The sequence below is a fragment of the Onychomys torridus genome, chromosome 1, assembly GCF_903995425.1.
Source record: "Onychomys torridus chromosome 1, mOncTor1.1, whole genome shotgun sequence".
Classification (NCBI taxonomy): domain Eukaryota; kingdom Metazoa; phylum Chordata; class Mammalia; order Rodentia; family Cricetidae; genus Onychomys; species Onychomys torridus.
In genome coordinates, this window is record NC_050443.1 from 80,593,404 (window position 1) to 80,612,645 (window position 19,242).

Sequence of the window (19,242 nt, forward strand, 5' to 3'; positions counted from 1 at the left end):
ACTGTCTGGCTCGTGTCATCACAGAAGGAAGGGGAGGGACGCACAGGTCAAAGACAAGGGCTGGAGGCCCGAGGTCTGAGGTGGGCCGTGTGTCCTGGAGGAGGGAGAGGATGGGTGCTGGTGAAGACATGTTTCCAGGGCACCCAGAGGCCGTAGTTAGTGTTGAAGACTGGCACTGAGAGGAACCGTGGGGTCCCCTCCTCCGACCAGCCCTCACTAATGTCACCCCTGGCTGCTCTGAGATCTGGAGGGAGGCCTGGGCTGCCTCTGCTGTCTGTGGCTTATCTCCTGCCCAAAGGATGCCCAGAGTCCCAGAGCTGGTCTTAGGCTCTGCTCTGCCCTGGTACTTTTGGCATCACAAGAATTTGGGTCTGGAAGTGCTCCCCAAGATCTGACCCTGTTCACCTCTCCTGCAAAGCCCTGCCAGTGGAAAAACGGCTCAGAGTCAAGTTTTTCCCAGAGGAAGAGTGTCTATGAAGAGGGAGTCTAGACAGGAGACCCTGTCACCCGGAAAGTTCAGCTCTAGTTCTGCCCATAACGGTCTGTAACTTTGAGGACACCCTGAAGAATTGTAGACTCTCACTTCCTAGCCTGTAACCTAGGGTGATAGCGTTTACCCTTAAGCAAGTGTGAGAACTGAGACTGGAAAGAACCAAGGGCCCATCACTGGGCCAGGCATGGAGTAGGCTCTCTGGTTAAAGGCACCTTCCTCCTTTCAGAGCAAACCCCTTGGCCCACCCGGCTTTCAGCCGTTCTTCCAAATAGGCCCATTTACCTATGGAAAAAAGGAAGCCCGGCTAAGTTAAGGCCTCTGGTTTGGCTGGCTCCAGGACCTAGAAATGCCTGCCAAGTCTGAGGATTTCATCTGTATGGGGAGGAGGTGAGAAGCGGCCAGGCTCTGGTGGGGCTTTCCCAGCACCCCAAGCAGGGAGATGTCCTGGGGACAGAAGCAGGGTGCAGGAAGACTCCCAGGGAAGGACCTGCCATGGTGGTCCGCCTCAGGGACTTCCTATCCTCTGGAGGTGGTGTGTCTGCTCTCCCGGGGGTAGACTCACCACAAAAGGGGTGTCGAGGCAAGGAGACTCAAGGATCGGTGGAGTCTCGGCTGGGGCGGGGTAGACATGGGTCTCAACCCCTTAGCAAGCTAGGGGCAAGGGAGAGACACAAACCCAGCGGGCAAGTCGGTCCAGGGGACAGAGGATCCGAACTAGACCGGGGGCGGGACCGGCAGGCTCCCTGCCCCTTCCCCGCCCTCACGTCCCCCGGGGTGTCACGTGGGGCGGGCGGAAGCGCCGGGAGAGGTGGGCGCGCCCGGACCGCTGTCGCGAGTTGGTGGCGGCCGCGTGTGACAGACAGGACCGGGACTGGGACCCGGGTCCCCCGCATAGAATACTCTTCGCTCAAAACAGGTCAGTTGGGTTGCTGGGGTCTCCTAATCGTCGCTTGTGACCTGCACTACCCCCATTCCTCAGAAAGGAATGGTGAGGCCTGGGGCACTTTTCTCGGGGTCTTCTGGTGCGCTCTCCTGCCTGGGAATGGAATGAAATGAAATGGGGTCACCTCCGGAGGTGGAAGCGTCCGGCCAGACCCGTAAGGACAGGGAGGGTGAGCTGGTTGACACCCGCTTCCAGCTGTCAGCTCTTCTACTTGCGGGCTCGCAGGCTCCGGAACCACCCGTCGTGAGCCGCTTGGTTTTCCCACCTGAGAAATGAAGGCTCCCACCCGCTCGACCGCGGACACTACAGCCTCGCAAAGCTGTAGTACCTTAGTTAGCCCTGGACCCGAGGTGTTGGTAACCTTGGGCAGGCTGCTTCCGTCCTCGGCACCTCAATTCTCCACCAGTTAACGGGGGCACGGTTTCTCTAGAGCCTACCTGGCCCAGTTGCTGGGAAGGGAGGGGTGTGTTCGTTGAATGGGGTCAGACTGGGGGTGGGTGGATGGGCTTAGAGCAGGCTTGCAGTAGAGCCGGGGGCGGCGGGGTGGGTGTTTGGTCTCTGATCTCCATGGGTAGGCTTCTTTCTGCCCTATGTCCCTCTAAACCCGGTGTCCTGGGGAACCTTCCCTAATGCCCTGACTCGGGGTTCGAGGGTTCAGGCTGGACTCGGGGGGGGGGTACTCAGGTAAGGATGTGGTTGCTGCTGGGCCCAGGGACCCTGATACCTCTACTTGGAGAGCAGTGACTGCCTTGTTAGGGGAAGCCTAGCATCCTAGCACTTCATTACAGGGTAAAAGAAATTCAGCAGAACACGCAGACAGGTGTGGACAGGTGAGGAGCACTTAACAACCAAGACTCATTCCAGGAATCTTGGTTGTTAAGTGCAGGTTTGCAAAAATTGGCTGCAAGGTGAGGGCAGAGCTCGTAACAGAGGGAGGGATTCTGTAACTTGGAGGAAAGGCGAGGAGGTGGGCGTGACTGCTGGGGGTGGTAGGTGTGTGGAGAACTCATCCATGGGACTCACATCCCGTTGGAGTTTATTCGGACCCTGGCCTGGGGACCCTGCTCCCAAGTGGAATAGGGTACAAGTGAGATGTCCCAGGCAGGCTACTGATGGCTGTGAGGTGGAAGTGGCCCCAGTGCCCCCAGGTTTCATTTGGATATTCAGGCCTCCTTACTTGGTCCCCATCACTTGGGGTCCAGCGACACACTCCACTCATCTAGAATCAGCCTTTGTGCAGAGGTGTGCCCGGTCCACGAGGTTCCTCCTCATCCAAATCCCCATGTTCTTTGAGACTTCAGGGTTCGGATATGGGCTGCTTATTGCTGTGCCTCCCAGCCTGGCTTTCAGTTCTGGGTAATGGCAAGGCTTAGGAAGGGTTCCCTTAGTTGTCTGTGAAGACGGGGTATAGTGCAAGACCGTGGAGGGATCTGGTGTCTGGGGTTCTAGTACCTGCCACCAGGCCTGTGTGGCTTTGACACTCCATCCTTTTCAGAGTACCCTTGCCACATCCGAGGGCTGGGATGAGAAGCCTGGCTTCATCTTCCACGGACAGCTGCTATAAAGCAAGTCAGACCAATGGGAGACCTGCCTAGAGTTGGAGGAAGGGTGGTCCCAGAGGAAGGAGCGGTGGGGAGCAGGGGCTCAGAGTACTGGTGCTAGCAATGATCCAAGCCTAGGGCCTCTGCGGGAGGGAGGGGAGTCTCTCCCATTCTCTGGGACTTCTTCCTCCCGACTCCACTCTCCCTTGGCTGAGCTCAAAGCCAGCCGCCAAAGCCCAAACAAGTGGTCTCTGTTCCTGGGGGAGGGGGAGGGGAAGCAGGCCCTGGGCTCCAGGCCCGCCTGTCCAGCACTGACCTGCCCTCCCCCTTTTTCTCTGGGTCTTAACTCTTGGAAGCCTGGCCTGGGTACTAGGCTGTTTGAGGGCTGGTACCTCTTGTCCTACAACTGACCTGCCTGTCTTGCTTCAGGTTTCTGGGCTCTGTCTTTTTCAGAGGGGACTGACAGGATGTCCTCAGAGCAGTATATATGTGGGGTATGACTGCAGTCAGTTCCTCTCAGCTCCTTTCAAGTCCATCAGGCCAGATTTTGTCTTTCCACAGACAGCATGAGGGTGTTTGTGTTTTGAAGAGGGATTCTGGGCTAAGAATGACCCCCAAGTGTCTGGCAATAAAGACGGGGGTCCCAGAGACCACTATGTTCTCTACAGAGCTCAGATTTACAGCTGACCCTAACAGGACTCCCACCCCACCCTCGTACTGACAGAGAATATATTACATAACTTATTGTCCACCTACCCCTCCCCTCAGCCAGGCCCCCAAACCTGTATATTCCAATTGGGGTTCTGAGCAGGACAGTCCCTTTCCAAGGAGGCTTAGGTGTCAGAATTCCCTTAGGTGACAGAAATCAAGTGTGCTGTGGGGCCACAGTTCAGGGCTCATCATCTGCAGCTTTCTTGAGGGATGTCTATCTCTGTCATCCTTTGGGTTATAAGTCAGAAAGAAAAGCCTGTCCTATAATTAAGATTTCTGAGCTGGGTGTGGTGGCGCATGCCTTTGATCGTAGCACTCAGGAGGCAGAGGCAGGTGGATCTCTGAGTTCGAGCCCAGCCTGGGCTACACAGTGAGTTCTAGGACACCCAGGGCTACACAGAGAAACCCTGTCTCAAAAAAACAAAACAAAAACAAACAAACAAAAAAGATATCTGGGGTTGGGGATTTAGCTCAGTGGTAGAGCACTTGTCTAGCAAGTGCAAGGCCCTGGGTTCGAACCTCAGCTCAAAAAAAAAAAAAAGTTATCTATTCTAGATCACTGGGGTAGAGTAGCTGGGAAGGAATTAAGTGACTAGTTCAATAACATGAATATTTCATCCAGTGCGATAAATTATTATTTAAGTATAGTCATAGCAGCAGTGGAAGGTGCTATTTCTTGGCCGTTCCCATTTTATAGAAGTGCAAAGTGAGGCCAAGAGGCAAGGTGATTTTTCTAGGGGGCCATCCATTTCTTAGACTAGCTGGGACACTACATTTTCATTGTTTCACAGTGAGACCCTTGAGCACGGGGAGACTTTTGCAGACAGCAGATTCAAACGCAGTCCTACCCTGGATTCCTCACTGCCATAACTGGCAGATTGGAGGGCTGCCGGGTCCCTGACATTGGTGGTGATCAGTTTGGGAGCAGGGATGCCTGCAGAGGTATTATGCTTGCAGACTGGCCTAGTTGCATTGTCTTGACTGCCCTACTCCCCCAGGGGCCCAGTCCTAGGGAGGGCAACTCCTGGAGGATTAATTTCCTGCCTCATCCCCCTGGCTTTCCCAGACTCTGTTTTGCTGCTGAGGAAGCCAAGGCCTGTAGATGGTCGGCATCTGAGAAGATGAGAAATGGGTCAGGAGTCCAGGCTGGGGCTCTCTGTGTGCTCTCTTCCCTGGCTGGGGCCTGGTTAGGGTCTCTGAAACCCTGAGCTTCCTGCAGCAACCGCCCACTGCCTTGTCACAGGGCTTAAGTCTGTATGGAAAAGCCAGGAGCCAGCTCCTCTTAGGGGCCCCGGGATCTCTGCCGTGTAGGGTGTTGGACTAAACAAATGTAGGAGGGCTTCCCAGAGTCCAGAGACCCAAGTACAGAAGCCACCTGAGGTCAAGTGTGTGGTGCTTAGGGCCTCCGTGGGCCAGGGAGGGAGCAGGGATTCGAGGTCCATTCTGTACCCTCCCTCTATGGATTTTCTTTCCCCTCATTTTCATGTTGTGAGGGCCTCTCAGGGCTATTCCTCTGTCGTCATCTGAGGTTAGAGAGCGGGAGCCACATCGGGAATCTTGGCGGCCCAGGGCTCCTGGGGGAGTCTTGTCTGGCCCCATGTCCTTTGGTCAGGCTGCAGTAGGTGGACGAGTTCCCAGGACAGGACAGTTCAAAGCTGAACTGTTCTTGCTGGGTAGCCTCCTGGGTGCCCAGGTCCCCCCTGCTGGCATCCATCTATCCAGACATTCTTTTCTTTCCTCCTCTTCCCGGGGCCTCCTGTTCCATGTATGGACCGCACTAGACAAAAACCAGTGGAACAGTCTACGTCTTGCTAGGGTGGTTGTGGCTGGAAGGGAAGCCTCTCCCATCCCTTCACTCGCTCCTTCATCCACATTAGCTGTGTTGTAAGATTCTGACTCTGCCCTTCAAAGCATTAGAGATTTGAGGGGTCCATTTGCTATGCAGTTGTTCCCAATTTTTAAATTCCTAGAAGTTGAGGTCCTGGGGGCCTGCAAAGCTTGGATTTGGGTGAGTCACCTTGAGTTGAAGCTAAACCTTATGCCACACTGTGGCCACATTGAAGCCTGCAGAATTTTGTGGGTTATTCAGTGGCTCTGATTCCCTGCTGGCCTGCAGGCTCATGCGACCACATGTGTTCTGCCGCTTCCCTTTCTAGAAATCCACAGCTCCTACCTTGGGGCCCAGTGGTAGCACATGGCACATTTGTCTTGTAATGGAGAGCTTTAGGGGGTAGGGCCAATGACTGCATTCATGGAAGAGAAGCCCCATGGACACCAGGGTGCAGTTGAGGGGGAACCCAGACTAGAGGCTAGAAGGATCATAGAGCAAAGTCAAGGGTTGCCCTATGAACACTGGAAACAGCATGAAATGTGGCTCAGCAGACCCAGGTCAAATCTGCAAAAGATTGGGGTCTGGAGGCCCCTACGGAGAAGGGTGGTGCAGGGGCTTGAGTCAGGAGGACCCATAAGATGTGCTGTCATGCCTTTGGGTACAGGAAGCTGGGCCTTGGCCAGTGGGCTTTGACCACACCAGCCATTGCTCAGTTGGGGCCTGCCCCTGTAGAAGGAGATCTGTGCCTTATTGTATGTAGACTGCTTTGCAGAAGGCTCCCTGGCTGGCAGGCTCCTTGATGGGGATTGGGATACACTCTGTCATTGACCTCAACATTTGATGTTCCAGGGGTTGGGGCAGGTAGAGTCCATGATGTGTGAGCCTGGCTAGGCTTTCAGCCCTCTGAGCATCAGCCCCTGGTCTCTTTAATGAGGACCTTCAGTGGGCTGCTATGTAGTTTTGTAATGAAAATGCAATGATTGCTTTCTCCCTAAGACACCAGGCCTGGGTTGGGGATTTATCTCAGTGGTAGAGCGCTTGCCTGGCAAGCACAAGGCCCTGGGTTCTATCCTCAGCTTAAAAAAAAAAAAAAAGACACCAGGCCTGGCAGGATGAGAGGGGACCCCCTCCCGGAGGGACAGAGCTGGGACAGATACCTTTCCAGAGGGCGGGTCTCACTTGCTTAGTAAAGGGGTGCCAGGGTGTCAGCTGATGGTCTACCTTCCCCGGCAGAGTGGTGCTGTACCTCCTGCCTCTTCCTCTGCTTTAAAGATGACTCATTGGCCCGGGCGGTAGTGGTGCACGTCTTTGATTCCAGCACTCAGGAGGCAGAGCCAGGCGGATCTCAGTGAGTTCAAGGCCAGCCTGGTCTACAGATCGAGATCCAGGAAAGGCGCAAAGCTACACAGAGAAACCCTGTCTCAAAAAACAAAACAAAACAAAAACAAACAAACAAAAGATGACTCACTGAGCCTAGGGACATCCAGGGACCTGACCAGGACACCTACCTGTCTGTACTGCTTGTGGCCTGAAAACCCACATTTTTTGGGTCTGGAGAGATGGCTTAATGGTTTAGAGCTCTGGCTGCTCTTCCAGAGAACCCAGGTTCGATCCCCAGCTCCTACATGGTGGCTCACCATTGTCTGTAATTCTGGTTCCAGGGGATCTGATGCACTCTTCCAGCCTCTGAGGGCACCAGACACACACATGATGTACAGACATACATACAAGCAAAACAACCATAACATAAAACAAAACCCACATTTTGGACCTGGGGTGTAGTTCATTTAGTAGAGTGTTTGCCCAGCATGCACTAGGCTCTGGGTTTAATTCCCAAGATGGCAAAAACTGAGTATGGTAGTATTTCTGTAATCCCAGCCCTTGGGAGGTGGAGGCAGGAGAATCAGAAGTTTAAGGTTGGGATGAGGCAATGGATCAGTGGATCGAACACTTGCCTTGCAAGTGGGAGGAGCACATCTTCTATCACTGGAACCCAGACGGCAGCACACTCCCACGGGAAGACTCATAAGCCTGCGGGCTGGCTAGCCTGGCGTGTGCAGCAGAGAGCCGCAACCAGAGACCCTTTCTGCAGCTGTCCTCTGACCTCTACACGTGTGCCGTGGCATGTGTACCTACACTCTAAACACAAACATGCATGAGCATACACATCACACACCTATCATACCTACAGAAAGAAGTTTAAGGTCCTCATCTGCTACATAGGAAATTGGAGGCTAGCTTGGGCTATATGAGACCATTTTTCAATCCAACAAGAATATCCCTGCCCCCCCCCCCCACTCCCCCCACACGTATTTCTCAGTGCAGAAGTGGCCCAGACTCCTTGCAGGTGTTTTTGTTTTTGTTTTTGTTGTTGTTTGTTTGGTTTTGGTTTTTCGAGACAGGGTTTCTCTGTGTAGCTTTGGAGTCTGTCCTGGAACTCACTCTGTAGACCAGGCTGGCCTCAAACTCAGAGATCTGCCTGCCTCTGCCTCCCAAGTGCTGGGATTAAAGGCACGGGTCACCACCGCCTGGCGCTTGCAGGGGTTTTAATGTCATCTGAAGGGACTACCCTTCCTCAGTTCTCCCCATAACAAGCCAGAGAAAGACTTGAGCTCGGGCTGTGGGCTTGCTGAGTCCTGGTCCTGCCCTGCTGTGTGGCCCTGGTTAGGCTCTTGCTCTCTCTGGGACTCACTTCTCTTCTGGAACTGGGGAGAGTTGAATGAGGTGCTGCCTGTGTGTTAGGAGGTGGTTGGGGCCCAGGTAGTCCTGGGAAGTCAGTGCAGGAGGTAGAACTGTGGCAGGCACCAACAGACTGGAAAGCACACGTGCTGGGGAGGCCACTGTCCTGCAGTGTGACCTGGGATCCTGCTGTCCATGCATCAAACTGAGGAATGTCTGTTCAATTAGTATTTACTGTGGGCCATCTTTGAGACGTAGAGGAATCAGAGCCTGGCCCCATCTGGGTTGGGATAAGAGAAAGTGTGTGATGCAACCGTGACCTGGGAATCAGGGGCTGCCTCTTGGAGCAGGCGGCCATCAGGCTGGGAAAACTGGGTAGAGAAGTCATCCAGGCAGAGGGAGTTGTGTAAGCCCAGATCTGGGAGGAAGCAGGGCTGTCGGGGAATGTAAAGGAAATGAGGGCCGGCTGAGCTCACCTGGGCGGTGAGCAGCTATGGAGGGTAGGCAGGCAGGGGAGAGGCAGGTGCTGCCTTTGAGAAGGGTGGCCGGGCTCAGATTCCTGGGAGCCAGGTGTTGGCTGCTGTAAGGACCTGTTAGGCTGTGGGCAGCATAAGTGGTGTGAGCCAGCATTTCTCCTGTGTGTGGGCTCCCCAGAAGTGTTTATCAAGCTACCCAGCAGGAAGTGGCTAGCTAGGGTAGCCTCACTTGGGAAGACAGGTTGTGGCAGCTACAGAGGGCTCAGTTGGTAAAGTACCCGGTGTGCATTCCTGAGGAAACTAAGCTTGGAACTCCAGCATCCATGTAGAAAGCTGGGCACAGTGCTGTGCCCCTGTAACCCCAGAGCTGGATAGATGGAGACAAGTGGGTCCCTGGGGCTTCAGGTTCCATGAGAGATCCTGTCTCCGAAAATGAGGTGGAGAGTGATGTTGGAAGACACTTGGTGCAATCCTCCGGACTCCACATGCATATGTCAAATGTGCGTGCACACATGCATACACACTCAAAAGAAAAAAAAAAAAAGGAAAAGCAAGTAAATCCTCAAGTCTCCTTGTGTGGTTGGAGCCCTGCTGTCACTGAGTGCTCCCTGTACTCCGTCCCTTACGGCTCTGTCACTTTCCATTGTCTGGACAGAACAGATGAGTATCTTTTTATTTATTTTAGTTTTTGGTTTTTCAAGGCAGGGTTTTTCTGTGTAGTCCTGGCTGTCCGGGAACTTGCTCTAGACCAGACTGGCCTCACACTCAGATTCCCCTGCCTCTGCATGCGCCACCCCACCGGGCTAGAGATGAGCGCCTTCAAGGCCTTGCACGGCCTGCACTCACTTTCTCTCTCTCCCTCTCCTTCCTGCCCTTCCTGGGTCCTCCTTTGGTCTGCCCATCGCCACATACATTCTCCCTTCTGAGGAGATATGAGTGAAGGAGGCTGGAGAGATGGCTCAGCATTTAAACCCGCTGACTGCTCTTCCAGAGGACCTGGGTTCAATGCCTGTCACCCACACGGCAGCTAACAACCGTCTGTAACTCCAAGACATACATGCAGGCAAAACACCAATGCACATAAAATGAAAATAAAGAACTTATTAAGTGTGGACAGAGGGGTCTCGGAAGCCCCTGACTCAGATTCTGGCTTCTGTGTCCCCTTGAGTGAGTTACTTCACCTCCTTGAGGCTCAGTTTACTCATCTGTAAAGTGGGTTCCACCACCTGCTCTCTAGAGTGTGAGGGTTGTGGGGTAGGGCATGCAGAGTGGTAGAGGGGTTCCTTGTTGGGAAATGTGGACTCCAGTCTTTGAAGACTGATGAAGGAGAGGGTAGGATTATACCCCACACACCCCCTCACCCTGGCCCTGCTCAGACAGGGGCTGGAGAGGGAAGGTGGAGCAGGGAGTCTTCCTTCAGGTTGTCCGGTTGTAGGGGGTGGGGAGGTGACACATTGCAGTGGAGGCCAACCCCTGTGGGGCTGCTCCCCATCTCCCTCTCTTCCGCCCCGCCCCTGCCCCGGGTGCAGCCATCTGCAACTTTCACTTTTAGAAGCCAGCAGCCAAAGGCCCACTTACCTTCAGCCTCTCCATTCCGGGGGGCCTTCTCAGGAAATGGCAGGTCTGGGTCTCTATTTCCTGGGGTCACTAGTGTGAGTACCGAGACCCAGAGTCCCTTCCTCATGGGCAGGAGCTTTGGGTTGTCCTGCTCTCCCATCCCCGACCAGTCAATGCTGGCCTTCAGCCTCCGGGGTACATGCTGCGGGTCCCATAACGTAAGCACTGGTGACGCTGATCTGTCCCCTCCTGCTGCCTGTGATCCTGTGGTCAGCTCCGTGCCCTCCCTCCCTCCTGTGGTCAGTGGCTTCCTGTTTCTACCCCCATTTGGTCTCTCAGTCCCCTGGGCTGTGGGGGTGCAGCAGTCACAGGAGGATCTTCCTAGAGTCATGCCATGGCACTTTGAGCCTGCCCCTTGCCTAGTACGTGCCCTTAGAGGGCCGGAAGTCCCAGTATCTGGGAAAGCAGTTCTATAACAGAGGGAGGGGGCTAGGCCAATGCTCAGCTGCCCAGTGTCGCACCAGGGCAGCCTCAGGTGTACATGAACACTAACTGGGGTGCTGGAGCAGAGGGACTGGGAACTGAAAGGCGGCAGTGAGGAGACCAGCTCTGCCCGATACATATCATGTTGGTCCAGTGGGCTCTAGGCTATGCTGCAGGGGAGGGAAAGGGGGGAACATGGGTAGATAGGGTCCAGCCAAGGGCTGTGGCTCTGGTAGAGGCCTTAGAGGGCTGGGTTCCACCCCTAGCAAAACCAGAAAGGCCTGGGGAAATATTGAGGGAAGTGTGAATGAGAAGGCTGTTAGGGAGAGGAGTGGGCCCATTTCAGGGTTACGTTGGGGTAGGAGAGGAACCGTTTGTAGCATTTTGTCACATGACCTAAACCCCAGCCCTTTGACTTTCAGCTTTCTGGATTTGAGAGACTTAAGGTCACACACCTTCTTCCTGTGTGACCTCCTCTAAGGTGGGGCTTGGGCACGAGGGGGCCCCCGGAGGGAGTTGGAGGCTGTGCTGGCTCCCGTGATGCCTTAGGAGACAAACCAAGGGTCCCTGGAGTCTGGGGTTCACTCGTGGGCCTCTGTGCTTCCTTGTGGAGATTTAGCAGGTCCAGCATCACTGCAAGTGTCCTTTTTTAGGCCAGATTGCCCCGGACAGTAGCAATTTCATGTATGACAGTTCCGCTAGCAATCTATATATATTGCTGGGTGTGGTGGTTCACTTCTGTAATTCCAATACTCAGGAGGAATTTCAAGTTTGAGATCAGTCTGGCAAACATCAAATTCCAGGCCAGCCAGGGTTGTTTATATAGAAGATTTATCTCAAAATAACAACAACAAAAATTAAAAAAAAGAAAGTCAAGTTTGACTGTGTCATAGTTAAAATCATGAAGGATGAGGTTGTGTTATATTTGGTACTGAGAACAAGCTGCCACAACTCTCCTTTTGCTTTTTAACTTTAAATTTATTAATTTACTTACTATGGTGTGTGTGTGCACGCACGATACATGGGGGAGGTACACACGCCTCAGGGTGCATGCGGAGGGCAGACTTTACCCAATCAGTTCTCTCAATCCACCTTTACATGAGTTCTGAGGTGTCACCAGGCTTTGCTAGACAAGCACCTTTACCTGCTGAGTCATCTTACCTGCTCTTTTTTTTTCCACTTTAAAAAAATAATATTTTTGAAGTGTGTGTTTGTGAGTGTGTCTATGCTTGTATGTATGAGTGTGGGTACAACATATATGTGGAGGTTCAGAGGCAGTCTCGGGTGCTGTCCTCTCCTTCCACTGTCTTTGAGAGGGTCTTTGTGTTGTTCACTACTGTGTACACCATGCCAGCTCCTAGGAATTTTCACATCTTGCTTAGCAGTGCTGGGATTACAGACGCATGCTACTGCTACACTTAGCTTTACATGGGTTCTGGGGATTCGAACTCAGGTCCTCACACTTATCTGATAAGTGCTTTACCTGCTGAGCCATCTCCCCTATAGCTGAGACTGGACTCTAGCTCAAGCTGACCTCTATTCTCCTGACTCAGTACTTGGCTACCACACCCACCCCTGAGCTCAATTCTAGGGATTTAAAATACACACATCATGGTTGGGGATGTAGCTCTCTCGGTAGAATGCTTACCGAGCATGCTTGAGGTCCTGGGTATCTTCAGCTCTCTGTATACTGGGCATGGTGGTGTATGGCTTTTTTTTTTTTTTTTTGGAGCTGAGGACTGAACCCGGCTTTACACTTGCTAGGTAAGCGCTCTACCACTGAGCTAAATCTCTAACCTTTTTTTTTTTTTTCAGTTTATTACTTATACAGTGTTCTGTTTGCATGTATGCCTGCATACCAGAAGAGGGCGCCAGATCTCATTACAGATGGTTGTGAGCCACCTTGTGGTAGCTGGGGATTGAACTCAGGACCTCTGGAAGAACAGCCAGTGCTCTTAACCACTGAGCCATCTCTCCAGTCCATAATCCAACTCTTAGGTGGTGGAGATAGGATTTGAAATTCAAGGCCACACAGTGCGTTTGAGGCCGGTCTAGGATACTGATACCCTGTCTCAAAAAAAAAAAAAAAAAAAATTGGAAAGCAGAGAAACTTGTCATCTTCTTCCCTGCCTTCCTTCTAAATGGAATCAAACCAAAGGCCCCAGTGTGCCAGGCAGTGCTCTACCACTGGGCTCATCCCAGTTCCTGTTCTAATGGTAGAAGTGATAACACAATTTTAAAATCTTTGAACAACACAGACATGAGATTTTTTAGAAAGTCTTTCAAGATGGTGATGAGGGGTGGGGTGTAGCTCAGTGGTAGAGCATTTGCCTTGTGTATACAAGTTCCTGGGTTGAAATCCCAGCAGTGCACGCATGTGCACACATACATAGCGATGGGGTGGGAGTTAATTACGACCAGGGATGGCCCCTGCCCTTTCTGTCATCAGCATCCCCTGGCATTGATAAACTGTGGGTTAGCGTTTTAGTGGGGTGGTGCTATAAGAAGGTTGTTAGACTGCTGTGCCTTGGGCTGGGGGAATGGCACATTGGCAGAGAGCTCGCCTATCATTGCCAGTGCTCACCCAGTATTAGCAAGGCCCTGGGTTCAAACATCAAGCAGGGGTAAGATGCGTAAATTAGTAAAAATAAAATCATATTTAGAATGTTGTGCCTTTGGCCAGATCCTCTGTGTATGGATGCACATGGGCTGTCCGAGGATTCCTGGTGGAGTGCATGGGGAAAGCCAGGAGGGAGAGGCCTGAGTCCCAGCCTGTCCTCCATCGGCTGAGCTGTACCCTGGTGTGGGGTCCCAGGGGAAGAGGCACCTTTGCCACCTGATTACAGCAGTTCATTTAGAGTGCGGAACAGCGGGGCTTCTGTGGGATGGAGCATGGAGTACCTGAGGTATAGGCCAGGTCGGGGTGAGTTCCATGGAGCAGAGGTGTCTGGAGCAAAGCTCTTCAGAGAACATTGTCAGAGCTGGGATTACAGACTCATTGGTGCCTCAGAAACCTGAGAACGTTAGGGACTGTGGGTCTTTACCAGAACCCAGCTACAAGCCCAAAGGCCAAGTCCAGTCAGGACTAGTCATGTAAGGACAGGGGACAGGAAGTGACTGCCTGAACTGTGTGGCCTCTGCTGTGCCTGAGGTGCCGTGTCACAGTCATCCAGGTTCCTGGCTTCGGGCAAGGACAGAGACCTTTACTTCGTAGAGGGGAAACACTGGCCTAGGATGGATGGGATATACATAGGGTTTAGGGCAGGCAGCAGAGGAAGGTTGGAATTAGGCTTGGAGCCTCCTGGGAGGTACTCAGGACCCCCAGAAAAGAGGCTCCTGCCCAGATGGACTGATAAGATGTTCTTGGAGCCCAGGAGAGTCAGCAGGGCACACAGCTGGGAGGAGCACAGGAAGCCTCAGCGGCCTTCATGAGGACTGCAGGCTGCGGCATGCAGTCCCTGAGAGGCAGGAAATAACTTCTTGGTCCAGGGGTCCATGTTGCTGTACCCTCCTCTCCTCCCCACATGCCCTTGCTGCCTTGGCTCAGAGGGAGTTAGCTTGGCAGGGTAGGAGGGTGGGTCACTTCTGCACCCTCTGAGCTGGGAGCCCAGCCCCCACCCAGTTCCTCACAGCTACGGGAAGTCTCTCCAAGGCTTCTTGCCTGTTAGTGGAAGCTTACAGTCCTGCGGACACACAGGAGAGCAGCTGGTGCCTAGGAGGGTGGCCATGCCATAGGTATTACCTGGCTACTGGACCTGGCATGGGTTGGGTGGGTGTTGGGCATGTCAGGGTTTTAGGGAAGTTGTGCGGAACTCTTGGGCACTTGTGTGGGTGTTCTGGGGGAAGTTGTGTGGGGGTTCTGGGGCAGTTATGTGCTCTTGAGTTGTTGTTATGAGCATGAGTCCCACAGGCAGAAGGGCAGCTCTGCCCAGTAGCTGCTGGGTAAGCAGGAGGCCTTAGGCCTGGGAGGTAAGGAGGCAGGCGGAGGTGTGCTTATGTGGTGCTGTGAGGTGTGGTTTGTAGATTCAGGTGGGAGTGTGGTTGTGGTTCCTGTGGACATAGATCTGAAGGTTTTCTTGAGAGCCAGTCATTGTGGTTCCCTGTCCATCGGGCACGGTTTGGGAGAGCTGGAGTCTTGGGGCAAGCGTGGGACTGTTCAAGAGAGAGAGGGAAGGAGACCTGGGGCCACAGGTAGGCCTGGGGCTGCATCACCTTTCCCCTCTCTCCAGGGCTGGGTCTTGCCTTGAACCTGGAGCAGAGTCCTATGTAAGGAGGTAAAACAAGGCAGGCCGCTGGGCCATAGGCCTCCAGAGCTTGGAGTGGGAGGGGCCAGGACATTAAGGTTGCTCTGGCTGTCTGAGTCACTCTTGCAAATCCGAATGCAAAGAAGACAAGAGGAGGCCCGCAGAGAGGGGCACACCCACAGGCCAGAGGCTCACTAGTGGCCCTGCCAGCTACTGCTGCCCAAACCTCTGGGGTGCCTCTTTTCGATCCTCCCTGGTCTCTCTCGTCCACAGCGTCCTCGGTCCTTTTCTGTAGGCTCCCTGGGCCCTGTACATTCGGTTCCCTTTGCATGGAACACTGTCCTTCCTGTCTCCACCCGGCGAGGCCCAGGGTAGGAGGGCTCTGGAAGCCTCCCTGCTTGCCTCACAGAGGCAGCCCATTCTCCAAAGGCTCTGTGGGCTACAGCAGAGGACTTGGGTAAGTGTCCACCTCACCCGTATGACATGGGGTCGAAACCCAGGTCTTGGGATCACTGTAAGGGCTAAGGGGACAGAGGTGGGAATCTGGGAGGGGCTGGGATGGCAGTGGCATTTGGGAGAGGAAAAGAAGTCAAGGCTGTGAGCTACCTTACTGGGTTGGTGAAGTTGGTGTCCCTAGTCAGCACTGGGTAGGTACACCAAGCCAGAGATGTTAAGCGGGGCCAGAAATGGACAATGAATTCAAACTCCGCCTTGGGATTGGGCTGATAAGGTCATTAAAGGGTGAAAGCTTTGGCTTCAGCAAGAGGGAGTCAAGCCAGATCTGAGGAAGGACTGGATGGCAAGGATTAAAGATTTCATGGGGTTGGGAAGAGAGAGGGGCAGCCATCACAGAAGACGCTGAGGGTACATACAGGCAGACCCTCACAGAGCAACCAAGGAGAGCAAGCAGAAGCATGGTGGCCAAAGGGCAGTTTGGGAGGACTTTCTGGAGGAGGTGGCTTGGAGGGGGGCCGGCGTGGTTGATATACTCATTGTCAGCCGACTGTTTTGGGGGCTCCCCTATTTCAGGCTTGGGCTGATGTAGGAAATGACACAGGAGTTGTGGATGGGGCCGGAGCTTGAGGTATGTCACTGAGCATTTGGGCAAGTCACTTCCTCTCTGTGGTGTTTGTTTCTTCATCCATAAGTGGCAGGGCCCGACTGCAGCAAATGACAGGCTTGGGGAGCCCTTAGGGCACAGAGAGCCCCATCAGCTGTGGCAGGACTAGTGAGCAATCCTGCAGGGAAGGGCAAAGGTGGTGTGGGGCAGCTGTGCAGGCCTGGCCGGGTCTAGGGGTGTGGTGTGGGGCATCTGTGCAGGCCTGGCTGGGTCTAGGGGTGTGGTGTGGACCCCTCACCTGTAGCTGTACTGTTGTTGTATAGTGATGCCTCCTCAGCAGGGGCTCTGGTTCCCAGAGAGGCAGAGCAGAGCAGGGGAGGGCTGGGTGCTGAAGAACTCTGCCATAGAGGCATATGATGTTTGGTGCCATTTAGTCATATGATGTTTTGGTGCTTCCTCTGGGAAGCCACCCTGACTTAGCCTGGTGAGGGCCCCAGGCTGGGGTTCCAGGGTGGCAGTGTTCAGCTTGAGGTTCCTGCAGGCTTCTGGGTAATGCTTCCAGCTCTTCGAATAGCACTGTCTCCAAGGCTATCAGCACCCAGTCCCCAGGTCTCTGACCTTGGCCAGTGCCCTTTAGTGCAGGAATAGGAACTTGAGAGAGGCCAGACTCTTCTCAGGGACAGCAGTCAGTTCCTGTTTCCCAGCCCTAGCCTGTCCAGCAATGAGTTAGGACCATCACCATTACTCAGTCAGCTGACCTCAGCAGGTACTCTTGACCTTTGCTTAGGCAGCATTTTTGAGAAGCAGCAAGCAGCATGACTAAGAGTGGAGAGCATGGCTGAGGATGGAGAGCATGGCTGAGGATGGAGAACATGGCTGAGGATGGAGAACATGGCTGAGGATGGAGAGCATGGCTGAGGATGGAGAGCATGGCTGAGAGTGGAGAGCATGGCTGAGGATGGAGAGCATGGCTGAGGATGGAGAGCATGGCTGAGGATGGAGAGCATGGCTGAGGATGGAGAGCTGCCTTGCCCAATAGACAGTGCAAGGGCAGGTCATGAATATGTTTCCATGATTAAAATGCTTGCTGTACAAGCCTAATGACCTGGATTGAGATCTGCAGAACTCTGGTAAAAAGCTGGTGACATGGGCTGGTGACATGGCTCAGTGAGTCAAGGTTGCTGCCTCCTAGTCTGACATCCTGAATTCAGGTTGCACATGGTGGAAGGAGAGAGCAGACTCTTGAATGTTGCTCTCTGAGTATGTACATGCACACATGCATGTGTGCATGTGCGCACAAGGACAGTAAACAAACAAACAAACCTGGATGCAGTTGTGCATGTGTGTGTGCTGCCGTGCTCCATCAGAGGATGGGAGGTAGACAGGAGAGTCTCCAGGAGTTTGTGGAGAGTGGCAGAAGTAGGCTAAGCTGCTAGCCTGGTACATAGTGGGGAACAATGAGAGGCTGTCTTAAGGTGATAGGTAAGGACACATGCCCAGAGCTGCCCTCTGATCTCAACACATGCATCATGGCATGCATGTGCACATGCTCACACATGTGCATGCACTCACAACATCACACTCATGTATGAGTGAAAGAGTAGGCAGGCATATTGGCACACTTCTGTCAGCCCAGCACGCAGGAGCCTCAGTGGTAGAGGCCTTGCCTAGCATGTGCAAAGTCCTGTGTTTGATCCCATGCAAAACAAAGCAAATACGTGCAATGGATATTAACATTTTTATTTTTTTTTAATATGAGTGTTTTGCCGGCATGTATGTATGTGTATTACTTGTGTGCCTGGTGCCTGAGGAGACCAGAAGACCAGGGCATGGAGTTCCCTGGAACCAGAGCTGGAACCATTTGGGTGCTGGAAACTGTACCCAGGTCCTCTGTAAGAGCAACAAGTGCTCTTAACAGCTGAGTCATCTATCTAACTCCTGTTTTAAAATTTTTAAATATCATCATCTCCTCCTCCACCGCCACCACCACCACCACCACCACCACCACCACCACCGTCAGGTTGTTCTGTAGCCCAGGCTGGCTTCAGACTCACTGTGTACCCAAAGCTAGTGAATTCTTGATCTCCCTGCCTCTAGTTCCCATGTGCTGGGATTCTAGGTGTGTGCTACCATTCCTGGCTTCACATCGAGTTAGTAGTATTTTAGACCCAAGCAGCCCCAATATTATTATTCATCATGTAATCAATAGCAAGACATTGAGATACTTTCATTCTTTTTCTCGTTCACTCTCTTCAAGATACCATAGATTCAGAATTCAGTGCTCCTCATTTTGGGGGTCGTGTTTCAAATGTTCAAAGCTACGTGTGGCTGTGCCAGCTACTGCATTGGACAGGGCAGGTCACGAGATGTTGAGACGGCTCCTTTCTAGCTGTATGACTTTGGAAAGTCACTCTGCTTCCTTGTACTCTTGTTTTCATCTCAGAATCGCTAGAGGGTTATTTATCCCTACAGGTCATGGTGAGGAATAAATGAATTGAAGTGTAGAGACGTTAGGCAGAGGCATGCTGTTTGCCTTTTTTTTTTTTTTTTTCTACGTAGCCCTGGCTATCCTGGAACTCACTCTGTAGCCCAGGCTGACCTTGAACTCACAAAGATCTGCCTGCCTCTGCCTCCCAGTGCTGGGATTAAAGGTGTGCGCCACCACCGCCCAGCTCACTGTTTGTCTTTTTAAAACCATCATTTGAGAGGTCTGCCATTCAGGTCCACAATTTTACCCAGAATACCAGTTACTTAACATTTGTTTTAGAGGCTGGAGAGATGGCTCATCGGTTAAGAGCACTGGTTGCTCTTCCAGAAGACCCAGATTTGATTCCAAGCACCCACATAATGACTAACAGCTGTCTGTGACTCCAGTCTCAGGAGATCTGACACCTTCTTCTTGCTTCCTTTGGCATTGCAGACATAAGGTGCACAGACATATATGCATGCAAAAATACCTATACACATAAAATAAATAAAATCTTTAAAATTTTGTCTTAAAAATGCTCACTTTAAAATCCCATCCCTGGGGAGTCAGCTGTCCGTATATAAGTGTTACATAAGCATGAGGACCTGGGTTCCATTCCTATTTACCTAGCAAGCTCCAGTACACTTGGAAGGGGTGGGGAGGGCATGGGGGGGGCAAGGACACAGTACAGAAGGATCCCCTGGGGCCCTGGCCAGCCGATATAGCCTAATTAGTGAGAGACCTTGTCTCAGAAAAC

At 52.9% G+C, this 19,242-nt stretch overlaps 1 protein-coding gene across 5 annotated transcripts in view; it reads left to right on the top strand.

Moving 5' to 3' along the window:
- Positions 1-948: 948 nt before the first annotated feature.
- Arap1 (ArfGAP with RhoGAP domain, ankyrin repeat and PH domain 1) overlaps positions 949-19,242 on the top strand; it is a 59,613-nt gene continuing 41,319 nt past the window's right edge. For 3 of the 5 annotated variants that reach the window (XM_036189999.1, XM_036190020.1, XM_036190010.1), the window contains exon 1: positions 949-1,409. The gene's annotated coding sequence lies outside the window, so the exon portion shown is untranslated. Of the gene's footprint in view, positions 1,410-15,356; positions 15,416-19,242 lie in introns of those variants that run through there. The other 2 variants (XM_036190030.1, XM_036190006.1) reach the window with 2 other exon arrangements.